General features: G+C 37.5%; 1 long non-coding RNA gene across 1 annotated transcript; it reads right to left on the bottom strand.

Annotated features, from left to right (window-relative positions):
* Positions 1-1,206: 1,206 nt before the first annotated feature.
* On the bottom strand, positions 1,207-8,277 carry LOC148407714 (uncharacterized). The gene is made up of 3 exons (XR_015868689.1): positions 8,101-8,277; positions 7,790-7,929; positions 1,207-1,328 (listed from the first exon to the last, which is right to left on the bottom strand). It is a non-coding gene; the product is annotated as an uncharacterized LOC148407714 (long non-coding RNA).
* Between the last annotated feature and the right edge of the window lie 4,178 nt (positions 8,278-12,455).

Below are 12,455 nucleotides of genomic sequence, written 5' to 3'. Positions count from 1 at the left end.
ACTCAGGTCCCTTTAACGGTGAGGCGGACGTGGTGAAGATAAAAACTAACATTAGCTAGCATGTTATCTAGTGTCACAAGTTGGACCAACAAATATTGAGAATATTAACATGAATGACAACATTCTAATGAAGAAAAGACAACACACAGACACTCGTGGGCCAGATCTCACAAAGAAAAAGAACAACGTGTGCTCACCGACTGCAACTGCTTCCAACTGAAGCCCGCTCACCACCAATAAATGCACTATCAACAGCGGCCAGAGGCCCGCGCCAAAAAACAAAGACAAAGCCAAACAAGGCACCAGTGGTGGCCGTCAGGGCCAGCGAGGCCTTCTCTGCTGGCCTAACACAACATCATAATAAACTATAATAATTACATTAACTATAATGAAAGTCAATTTCATTTCAAATTCATTTTTACTTAATTATTTTCCATATTCTGTTCTTTACGTGTCATATTATATCCACTTGGTTACGCTCCTTTTAGTGTTTTAGTGTTACGTTGGAGTTTTTAGCCGAATTTCATTCAGCTAACTTGTATCACCAGGCCGTATGTAATCTGCCTAAGCCAGAAGCCAGGGCATTCACATCAACATGGTGCGGGCTTCTTCCTCTGTCCCCACTTTTAGAACCAGAGCTTTACAGACTTGGCTATGGTAAGAAACCCCAACATCTGTAAAGATCACTTTTGTCATGCTGTTTAGTCCATGTAATGAATGTGATTTGCTTTACCGTGGACACATCTGTGAATATGAACTGATCAATTCATCAATGTGTGTGCGCCCTCCACTGCATATCAAAGCATTGCAGAGGATTTGATGGCTTTCAGATCCCGCCCCTCCTATTATGGACATTGTAACAGTAGGAGGTCGGCGGAAGGGAAGGGGAGGGGATGGAGAAGAGGGAAGCCGCTCTAAGCGTCATTCAGAAAATTCATCGAGGGCCTCAACGGGCAGGGAAATGAGATGGATGGAGGTTTTTTTTTTCCCCTCATTTTTAATAGAGTCATGGAACTCTTCACAGTGATACGCGTTCACTCTATTTTACCTTCCCTTGATATTTGGCTCCATCTCACAGATGAAGGCCCCCCATTTTTCCATTTGGAAAGCTGGCGTCTGGAGATAAAGACTGAAAACAAACACACACAAAAGTGTGAAGATGGGATGCTGAGAATCAGTCTGATTTGAAATGACTGTGACACAACCTGTGGCTGTGTGTCAGCTGTACAAGGTGAGGCCAGCGGGGACTCAAAATTTGGCTTCAGCCTTCTTGAGTGAAGTTTGCAAGTTCCACCTGTGTGTGTCTGGGACTTTCCCTTTCAGCAAACCTAAAATATACACGATAAGAACATTAAACTGTGAAAATTGTGTGAAAAATTGTTTGTCTATATTGCCTTAAATCCTTTATGATTGGGCTGATTGTGAACCAACACCCTAAGGAACATAGGTCATATAAAAATATGGATGGCTTTTTTTTTTGTTTTTTATGATTAGCCAGATTTTTGTAAAATAAAAATAATTTTAAAAATGTAGTAAAACTAAAAAAGACAACTATTATTCTATTTTATTGGAGTGGAGTGGAGTGTTATTATGTTTTCTTTTTTCATTTATGGGGTCAAACAGTATTTGACAAATGAAGTTTACTTTATTTCACAATACTCAACAGACACAACTTTAAAAAAAAAAAAAAATATTTGAAAAAAAAATAACCTTTGGGGAAAAAATAAAAATGTATCAAAACTAGATTTCACACAATCAAGATTTTTGGGGCCGATCACCATCATCCATCAGCGAATTTAAAGATAATCAATCACCAATTTGATACAAAATGGGCCAATAAGTGTATTTAAACAACTTGTTTATTGACTGTATATACTTGTATACTCATTATGGAGTATCAACAAAAATATTTATGAACTATTGATAATATAAAACATTTTTGCCATGGTTGAACAGTTTTTGCTGTGCCCTAAACTGTCAGGGATGCAAAACATCAATAATGTCGAGAAGGTGTTGAAGAACTGGCAAGATGGCGAAAGTTTAGTCAGGAAGTTAACTTGAGAAAGAAATTATAATGCATCAACTTACTGTAATTTTGTTACTATACTGTCATAAAATTACATTACAACTCCGAGTATATATTGCAAATAACAACTCTCTAAAATTAACAGTAACATGAGCGCAAATAAATGCCATAATGTTGCCCATCATAACGCTTGCCGGAACATGCGGGCATGGATGTCGGCAGGTAGGGGGAGAAACAGCAAAGGGCAACGTTCCACACTCTGATCTCACAACAAGCCGTCACTTAGGTAAAAAAACATCCCAAGTAAGATAATCAGCAAATCATTTGTGAAAACCTCCATTTCAAAAAAATCGGACAGGTCTGAAGATGACTACCCAATGAGGAAGTAGAGGACGTCCGTGAGTTAAATGAGATGAGCTATTTTGCGTGTCAGATAGAGATGATGACTTTTAGAGAAATGAATATTCAACTGTGTAATAAAAACATCCCCAAAAAACATATAATTTTATTGTTGGAACATTATTTCAGCATTTGCGTTCCCACGCACGCGTTCATTGCCTCACAGTCTCCCCCACCCTCTCCACCCATAACCGCAACAGTATGTTATTCGATATACGATGAAGAAAAGCGTCTAAAAGTACTTAGTAAGTCACAGCGTGTGTTTTAATTGGACAGCCACGATCAATGTAAGCACTAAAGTCAGGGGCAGACTTATACTTACGTTTTTGTAAAATTCATTGAAATGAAAGTAAAAAAAAAGAGGGGGGTCGACTTATAAGTGAGGTCGACTTGTACTCGGAGAAATACGGTACTTGCACTTGAAGTATGGTGCTGCTCCCCAAAATGTCTTAAATCACTTTCTGCACATTTTGTACCTTGCAGATATGAACATGATCCAAAATGATGTGCAACATTAAAGAATACGTGTTGTGGATTCTTATTTTTTCCCACCTGCATTGCTGGATAAGTAAGAGCTTAGTCTTTTTAAAAGCATTCTAGATTAGCTGACTCCCTCCTCTTTCATGGAAGTTATTATAAAGGCATAACCCCCTCTCATACCATTCGTACCCATTAGAGGTACCGAGTGATATTAATGGTTTTTAATACAGAAAAAGTGGTCGCTCACGAGGAAGGGAAAAAGACTCTGCGGCACTGTATTCTAACATATTACAGTGTGGGAAAAATGAAGAACTAGTCATCCTTCATGTGAAATGAAAGAGGCCACGCATTACTGTTCACCACTTCCGTCTTATTGCTTCTCTGTGTGTGCAATGTGTGTGTGTGTGCGCGCGCGAACGGAAGATGACATGTTCGCCATGATGTAGGCCCTCATTACCACATAATCGGTGCGGTGATAAAATGATTACGGTCAGGCTAAATAATATCTGCAGATCGACTAGTACTGCCTTGACTGGAGGCACTGTCATTTTTATTCACATTTATATGAGGCCAAATTTGAATATTTTATTCATATGCAAGTGCATGAATTAAATTTATTTGATGACAAAAAAAATCTTGAAACCTTGAGACTTGTGAAAGTCCCGAATGCATTTTGGATGTAAAATGGAAGAACTGGAAAGTAAAAGATGCTGAGTCCACAGTAGAAAACGCATTTGCTCTTCATTTCCCATCTTTTTTCGCCTCACTGACACATTAAAGCCATTGTTAATCTCTCAAACTCAGTACATTGCCTGTCGTTGTTTTGAAGCTCAACTGTCACCTCTTGCTCAGGCTGTAGCCTGGGGTGACAGTTACATATGACACGAATAAATGTAAAAATGGAGACTAAAAACGACTATGCTTAGGCCCAAGGTGATAATCACTCCTTTCATATGAACTTGATATTGGATTATTACACCGAATATCAGAGATGAACGTTTTTACGCAAGTAGCTATGTGCTAAAATTTTAAAATACTTTAGAATTAGAGCAAAAAAGGCATCTGCATGTGGGAACAGTAGTAAAAATAGTCACTATGAATTTACTACAATCAATATACTGCTTGCGATGAAGGAATGCTTTGCCGTGAGAATGGATGCACTGCTTGCAATGAAACAATGCTTGCTATGATAAGGTTGTTGTCTCGAATTTTGCTGTGGGAAGGACAGCCCTGACCACCCTTGCTCAAGCTCAACGGCAGACAGACAGATATCATTTCATTTGTTTTCTACGAAATATCTTGCAGAATGTCTTGACACAGAATGCTTTGCTACACATAAACTAATCATTCACACACACACAAAGACCCACGCACACGCACACAATGACAGTTACACTGGGTTCCGGCCATGATTTTTTTCTTCCTAAGGTTGGAACCTTGATGTAATTAGACACTTCTGAAGCAAATAAAAAAAAGTATTTGGAGAGGCTCCTTTAAAGTGTGGTAGAATTGTGCTCATGCAGTCCTTCTCCGTTCTCTTCATGCCTGAGCTGAAAAGGAATACATTTTCTCCTTTTTGTGTATATTTTCTCACAAATGTCTGACAGGTGAACCTGACACGGTAAATTTAGCAAAAAAAATACTGGATTAATATTAATGTACTTGATACAATAAGTTGACCAGCATTTTCAGTTTGTATTATGGCACAATATATGTTTGAAATCTGCACAGATGGGCAGGATCCAGGATTTCTTTCTAAAAAGTTGGCCTTGGTCTTTTTTCTTACCTTGTAGCCATTTATCAAAAGCATTATTTGCAGTATAAATAAGTTGTCTTTAGCACATAACCTTGATTTGCCCTTAACTTTAGCTTGAACCACGCATACGTTTTTATTTTTGTCCTGCGTCTTATTTTGCCCCTGAGTAAAAGTAGTGTCCAAGCCATAGGGGGCTGCAGTTCTTTAAAACGTCCTCGTTATCAACTTGTTTTACATCCTTACAGATGTGCCATCAAACTTAATGACAACCTCAAGGTGAACACTATTATAGATTAATGTCTATGTTTAACAGTGGGCTGAAGTTGCAGTCGGGCATGAAACGGTTTGATGTGAGACTCTAAAGATGCAGAAGACGCCGTAAAAAAAACTATACCATTAAACGTAAAATGTTAATTTAAATACCCCCGGAATACATTAGTTTAATGAGGTTTTTTCTCCTTTAAGCAGCATAATGTACTGTTTACTTCCAGTAACAGCTTCAGCATAATTTTAATTGCGCGCAGTCTTTTAATACAGCTAATATACAGCATGACTTGTCTTTGAGCTAGTCAAAGAAAAGATAGGTAACGATTTAATAGGATTGAACGGATAAACAATAACTTTTCAAATAGGATATTTCCAAACTGCCTTTTGATAGCCAACATGTAAATACATACACACAACAATTAAAGAAACACTTGCATTAACATTTTAATTGAAAATTCAAACAGGAGATTAATACAAATCTCATTTGGCCTCTGCAATTACAAGACAGTTGGAGCTCGGTGCTTTGCATTTATGTGATGGGCTAAACTTGATTTACTTCTGTGGCATAAGCAAACTCATATAGTATATATAAAAAAAAAAAATGCATATCGCACAACCTTTATCGAATTCATTGGACTGACAACCCTCAAGAAACTCCCCAGGAAAGAGACAACGTTTTGCGACCCGTCACGGCGACCATAAAGATTATTACAGTATCTATAAAGCTTGTATATAAGTACACGTAAAGCTACATCCATTTTAACATTGACACAAGGAAAACGCCGTTTAAAAAACTTTCAACAACTGTCAACTGCTTTTTTTTTTACTGCATTTATACATGTTAAAGTTTTGTCCAAGCAAAAACAAACAAACAAACAAAAAAAACAAAACAAGTGCAATAAATTGATTTAAACAAAAAAAAAGAAATGCCAATCCTTATTTTATTAGAATTACACTTTTACACTTTACATGGCAACAACAAATCCTTTTCCCTGGACCCCCCCCTCGCGCACTTCCATCAATTCAGAAACACTGGGTTATGTCAAACACAATGGCAGTCAATCACTTCACTTATGTTCACTTATGGTTGGATTGACCTTCAGATTAACTGCTGCAAAATGCTGCAAGATTCAAACTGCTGTAAATGTGTGTTTTTATTTTTAGCTATCTCCACGTATCATATACTATTTTAATAGGAATTAAGAGTGGAATTAGAATATGTCTCAAGTAAAACATAAAAAATAAAAATATCTCAAGTTTTATTTTCTGAGACAGAAGCCTAATTTCGTGAAAACACATCACAACAGATTTTATATTTTTCTGTTTTTTCAATGAATTGTTTTTCCATTCTTTTTTTTTTTATATACCTTGCATAAGTAGTGCACTAAATGCCTTGTGAATAATCTTTTGCCCTATTGTTTATTTGTAAAATAAAGAACTAATTATCACAGCTCCCCCAAGAGGAATTTTGATCAGTAATGACAGTAGTGGCATCAATTAACTCCCACTCAGTGGCAATCTGGGCTTCAATGTCATTTCTAAATATGTGTGGAAGTCAAGCCCAGGTTAGGGGTCAGTTAATCCCTCCATGTCCCTCAGCGGGCTTCCCTCAGTGCCGAAGCCCTTGCAAAAGAGCAAACTTCATCTGCAGCAGGTGCAGCTTTAATGATGCTTTGATGCCATCTGTCAAATCCCATCACTTGCTGTGGCGCCTGACATTTCCGTTCATGGCTCCTAGCAACAACTCGCCCTCCATGTTGACGCAACATGCTAACAATAAGGTATGAAAACAACACAAAACAACAACTACAAAGCTTGATTTTTCGACTCATGCCTGGCATTATTTATAACCAGAGAAACAAGTGGCTTTGTAAGTCTGACTTGAGCTCATTTATAGATTTGAGCATTTGTCTGCGCCGGAGGTGTACACAACTGTCATTATGTCATCATCTGACAGCTTCTGATTATTATGTCAAACCCTAACATATTCTTAAGATCTCTGCAGCCTCGACCTCACAAAATCATGCCAGTTATATATTTTATTATCATTATTATTATTATTATAACACTTTCAGTTGACACTTTTTGTTGAGCAACTAGCAATCATGGCACTTGTATGTGATATACGGAGCGCTGCTTTGACTCAGTCATACTCAAGGCGTTGAAAAAAAGTTATCGCCTTCATGCTCGTCAATGATGCAGACAGAATTCACTGTTTGTCCTTGTGCAGCGTGTGTAAAAGAAACTATATCAGCACCATGTGTGTTTGTCTTAAGTATCCAAGGCCTTCTGTGAACTCTGTGGGGATATGGGCTTGAAAAGGAGCATCCAATTAGTGGCTTTGTGTGAAGGGGGCGCTTTGTTTGTTTTTGGGGACAAAATAACAAAAGATATTCAGTGGAGCATTTGTTTTAGTGCTGCCAATGTCTTATCTGTGCATAAAGTAGTTGAACAAATAAACTTAAAAAGCGAATTTGCTGTAATCTTGACTGCTACGTTCCAGAAGAAGAAGCTTTGTTACATTCAGTTAGCATCATGGCAGTGCTAACCTCTTACCCAAAACGCCACAGATATTCTAACAGAAAATCAGAACACTTAGAGATTTGATAAAGGGCTATCTATCTATCTATCTATCTATCTATCTATCTATCTATCTATCTATCTATCTATCTATCTATCTATCTATCTATCTATCTATCTATCTATCTATCTATCTATCCATCCATCCATCCATCCATCCATCCATCCATCCATCCATCCATCCATCCATCCATCCATCCATCCATCCATCCATCCATCCATCCATCCATCTATGTGCTATACAGATATATATAAAGTAATCAGGCGATCATGTACTTCACCTGTGTACTCGATTGAGTGTGTTGATAGCTTTAGATGGACTGTCACGACAGAATTGGGGGTTCAAATTTCTATTTCCCTGAAGCTAGGGGCGCCACCAACTCTGTGAAAGGCTGATACAATATCTGTGTGAGCGTGATTTCTGTAAAACAGAGAAATAAGGCAAAATTACCAGCTAAACAGAGACATTCATACCAACCAAACTTGTTTACTACCGAGCTCTCTAGCTTAGCAAAGCGTGAGCTAATGCTAACGTTCGTTCATAAGCACGTTTACATTTGGAAAAGTAACTCACGCATGGGTGACAACTCACCTATCATGGACGCACACCGGGTAAACACACACACACACACACACACACACGCACACACACACACACACACATTCACACACACACACACTGCTTCAACTTCAAACAAACTTGTCAGCGGCTAATAAATCTTAATTAAGTGAACGGTGCTGCGTAACGCATCTCTCTTACTCGCTCTCACCTCCTCACTAGCTCGACTGTAAAGACTGACAGGGAACATGCGACAAGCTGGCTGAACTTTGCCTGTTGCGAATATCAAAATGAGTCTTTCGTACAGAAGCGCTTTCTGATTTTCTTTATGTAACCAAATGGTCACCACAAGGCCATATATATATATATATATATATATATATATATATATATATATATATATATATATATATATATATATATATATATATATATATATATATATATATATATATATATATATATATATATATATATATGGCCTTGTGGTGATATATATATATATATATATATATATATATATATATATATATATATATATATATATATATATATATATATATATATATATATATATATATATATATATATATATATATATATATATATATGGCCTTGTGGTGACCATTTGGTTACATAAAGAAAATACATTTTGACGACATTTTAATGGTTCAAAACAACTTTGTTTCGATTTTTTTTAATATAAGACATTAACATTGGAGGACTTACAGAGATATGCGCTGCTTGTATAACTGGGATGGAAGATTTTACAAGGTCAACGTGATAATCTTTTCAATTTAAGGTTTTATCTTCTTTTCATATCTAATATTTGTTTCATCCCAAATAAATGAGCATAAAAGTGGAAATTTGCAGCGGTAGCTCTATGTTGCATAAGTTTTATACCGTTTCCTAAAGTGCGGGGATGTTGCTGACAGTGTGACGAAGCACATTGTGTGAGTCAGGGATGCCTATTGAACAGACTGGTTTCAACAAGACAATAAACAAACTGTAAATTGTCTTCTACATTTTGATCATTTTAAAATAGGTCCCAGATAACGTTTATTTATTTATTTTTTTGCGTATGTCTTTTAAACTAAACCTTCAGCATAATGAGAGTGCTTGACTAAAAATATATCCATTTTGCCTATCACGGCAAGCATATATTCCGTCGAATGCCAATAGCTAACAGAGTGACGTGAATCGCCGAGAGCAGTTATGCTAATAATGAGTGTCAATGTTGTGAAAGGTGTATTCTTTCCCCTGATGTCCTCTAATCAGCTCCAGTCGGCTGATCTTGTCCCACCTGAAGGAGTGGGCTACTGATTTTCTGTCAGAGGGACGAGCGCGCCATAATTATGCTTGCCATTTGAAATTCCGTCACTCTCCTTTCACACCAAAGATGAGATGCGGCTCATTGAAATGGAGGAGTGAATGCTGCAGGGGATGTTGTCGATGGTAAACCTTGTCTTTTCAATTAAACATATGGTGGCCTTGGTGGATTGCTTGTGACCCACGAGGGTGATCAGGGGCACTTAAGGGGCTACACTTTGCGTTAAAATGTCTTTAATGTCCCAGGAGGCAGCGTGCCAGGTGTGACTTGACAGCTTTGTGGAACATGATAACTCAGATATTTATACAACCAATTTATATATATACAGTGTGAAAAAAAACTGAAATTCACGATAGCGAACAAAAGCCTGCAGCAAAAGTCGAGCTTCGTATATACTCGACGCGCCAGCATGTGTTTTGCAGCACTTAATACTCGGAGCGGCTTTCCCCCACTGTCAGACGATATTCTCTCATACTCTAGGTGACAGTAAATGCACTTTACAGCATGCAAACAACACTTCTTTGCAATAGAGTTAGAGAATCCTAGTACAGTAGATTCAAATGATCTAAATTCTTCCAAGTGTTTTTAAACAGACTCCTCATCTCTCCCTAACGTGGTGCTAGCCTAGATTTTTTTATGGTATTTAGATTAAGGTATTCCTTTTCATACGAATCATGAAGGTGTTTGTGCCGGGGAACTTCCATAAGCAAGAATAAGTCCACCATATTTTCCGTTCGTAAAAAAATTCCGGAAGATACGCTTCGTGGGAAATCTGTTCCATGTGGACTCCTCGCAGAGGGGGCGGTTGCTGAAGTAACGCCATTTGACACGTGGAGCTCGCTAACGCGTAAATCTTAAATCAAGCGTAACACTTGAAGACATGATAAAAGTAATAAAGGTGAAAGATGGATGAAGCAAAGTGAAAGACATGCAAGAGATTGATGTAGTATAAAAATGAATGCTTATTGTAGATTTGGCAATTTCTTCTTTTCTTTAATGTTGGATGGTTTTGTTTTCAATTTCAGTCAGATTGTAGATTGCATAACACGTTTTGTATGTTTACGTCCAAGACATAGATTTGCTTTAGTGAAAAGTCCCCTGTTGTGAAAAATTTCTGGTTGCAAATATGATTTCGTTGTAAAAGAGTTCTACTGTATAAATCTACATTTAGCATCTTAATATATGTAGTAAGATGCTGAAGAATGTTATGATGTACTTTTTCACTTTTTCAGACATTTTGCATTGGATGCATCAATGATAAAATAAAGGTCAGTAAACAAAAACACTTTCAATGACTTCAACATTCCCCATATAAAAATGCCAGTGAAATGCAGAAAAAGGGAGGGGAAAATATATATATATATATATATATATATATATATATATATATATATATATATATATATATATATATATATATATATATATATATATATATATATATATTCTGAGGAGATGCCGACCTCTGAATTTTCCAGCAATAAATATTAAGCTGAAACAACCAGTATTTCTGGCTGGATGCAATAATAGTTCACTTTAAGAGGATGTGTTACTGTATTTGAGTTCGTTTTTCATATACGTACATTATGCGTATGTTTACTAGTTGCCACAGGCATTTAAGGAGGGAGAGGGGAAGAAGAAGGGGAGGATGAGATGCTAAAGGCTTTCTGAGTCAGCCGTTAGCCCCCCAACTCACCTCTCTCGCTTCACTTCCTCTTACCTTTCACCTGCTTTGTGGCCTTCCGCCCGCAGGCAGACGTTGGCCCGTCTTAGCCTCCTTCCTCCTGCACTCTCTCCCCGCTAGGACAACAAGGTCTGACTGCTCACCTCTGACAACACTGCACCTTTTGGAGGTTGTTCATCCACCCTCTCAACATACACACTCAGACACAAAACAGCAGATGATGCCATAAGGTAACCTTGGCCAGCTGCTTGGATAAATCAGCAACATTGAAAGAGCTCAGACTCAGGTGGCACTATGGGGACCTCCATCAATACTGCACAATAAGGGATTTATATTTTTCAGTTTTTGATTTTTTATTGTTGAGGGGGTGGTGGGGGGGTTCTGCATGATCGTTATGTAGTTTTTGATTTAGACAACTGCTAATCACTCATTCACATAGTTTCAGTGATGAATGGGCATGTTTCTATGTGTACAAATATAGTATATGTACATACATTGTACATAAAGTATATGTACAGAATATCAACATTTTCAACAGACGTCAGCCAGATTCTGTGAAAACACATCTCACGTCACACATACAAACACATTAGATAGATTCTTGCGTGTTTGTTTCATCTCCTGTAAAAGGTAATTATTATAAAAGATATTTAATATAAGAGATAATTAATAAACATTAAAGTATAAAGTACATTTACATACAATGAAGAAGACACTCAGTCTTGATTGCAATTTCAGACGAGCTTCATCGCTAAAGTCCATTAAGTACAAAGACCGAATTCGGGGCGTTTTCTTGACCGCGAAGCTACCGACTCACTAACAAGTTGGGAAGAAAAAACACACTGAGACAATTCAGCCCAAGATTATATTGTTACAATTTGTGAGTACATTCCCCTCTGGGGATTTGGGATAGAATTCTTAAGAAAAACACTTGATATGACACCATCTGGTTTGATTCCATCATTCAAGGCGACTCGCTCAGGTCGACCTGGACTGGCCTTCGCACTCTGTGCAAACATCGTGTAAACACAGCCCAAGAGCCCCCCCATCTCCCTTTTCCGTTCTCACCATCTTCAACAACCCCTGTTTACTGTGCTCTTAGCAAACACTTCTGCTAACAAAAACATCAGCTCTTAGCAAAAACACCAGCTCAACATCAGCTCTTCACCAACTTTAATGTACAAACAATAACAGCCATCTTCAATAACCTTGGTTATAAAAATGACAGCAATCAACAACACCCTGTAATCATGCAATGTGAATTCCAGTTACACAACTGTTCCATTTTGCGTCTGACCCACTTGCATTTACCACAAGTTTAAAAGTATTACAAAAACATAAATCACATACAACATAGTTGAAATTCATTCATTC

Source organism: Hippichthys cyanospilos, chromosome 19, assembly GCF_059441005.1.
Source record: "Hippichthys cyanospilos isolate Australia breed blue-spotted pipefish chromosome 19, RoL_Hcya_1.0, whole genome shotgun sequence".
Taxonomy (NCBI): domain Eukaryota; kingdom Metazoa; phylum Chordata; class Actinopteri; order Syngnathiformes; family Syngnathidae; genus Hippichthys; species Hippichthys cyanospilos.
The sequence above is the reverse complement of the archived record's forward strand: the minus strand, read 5'-3'. Positions and strand labels throughout refer to the sequence as shown.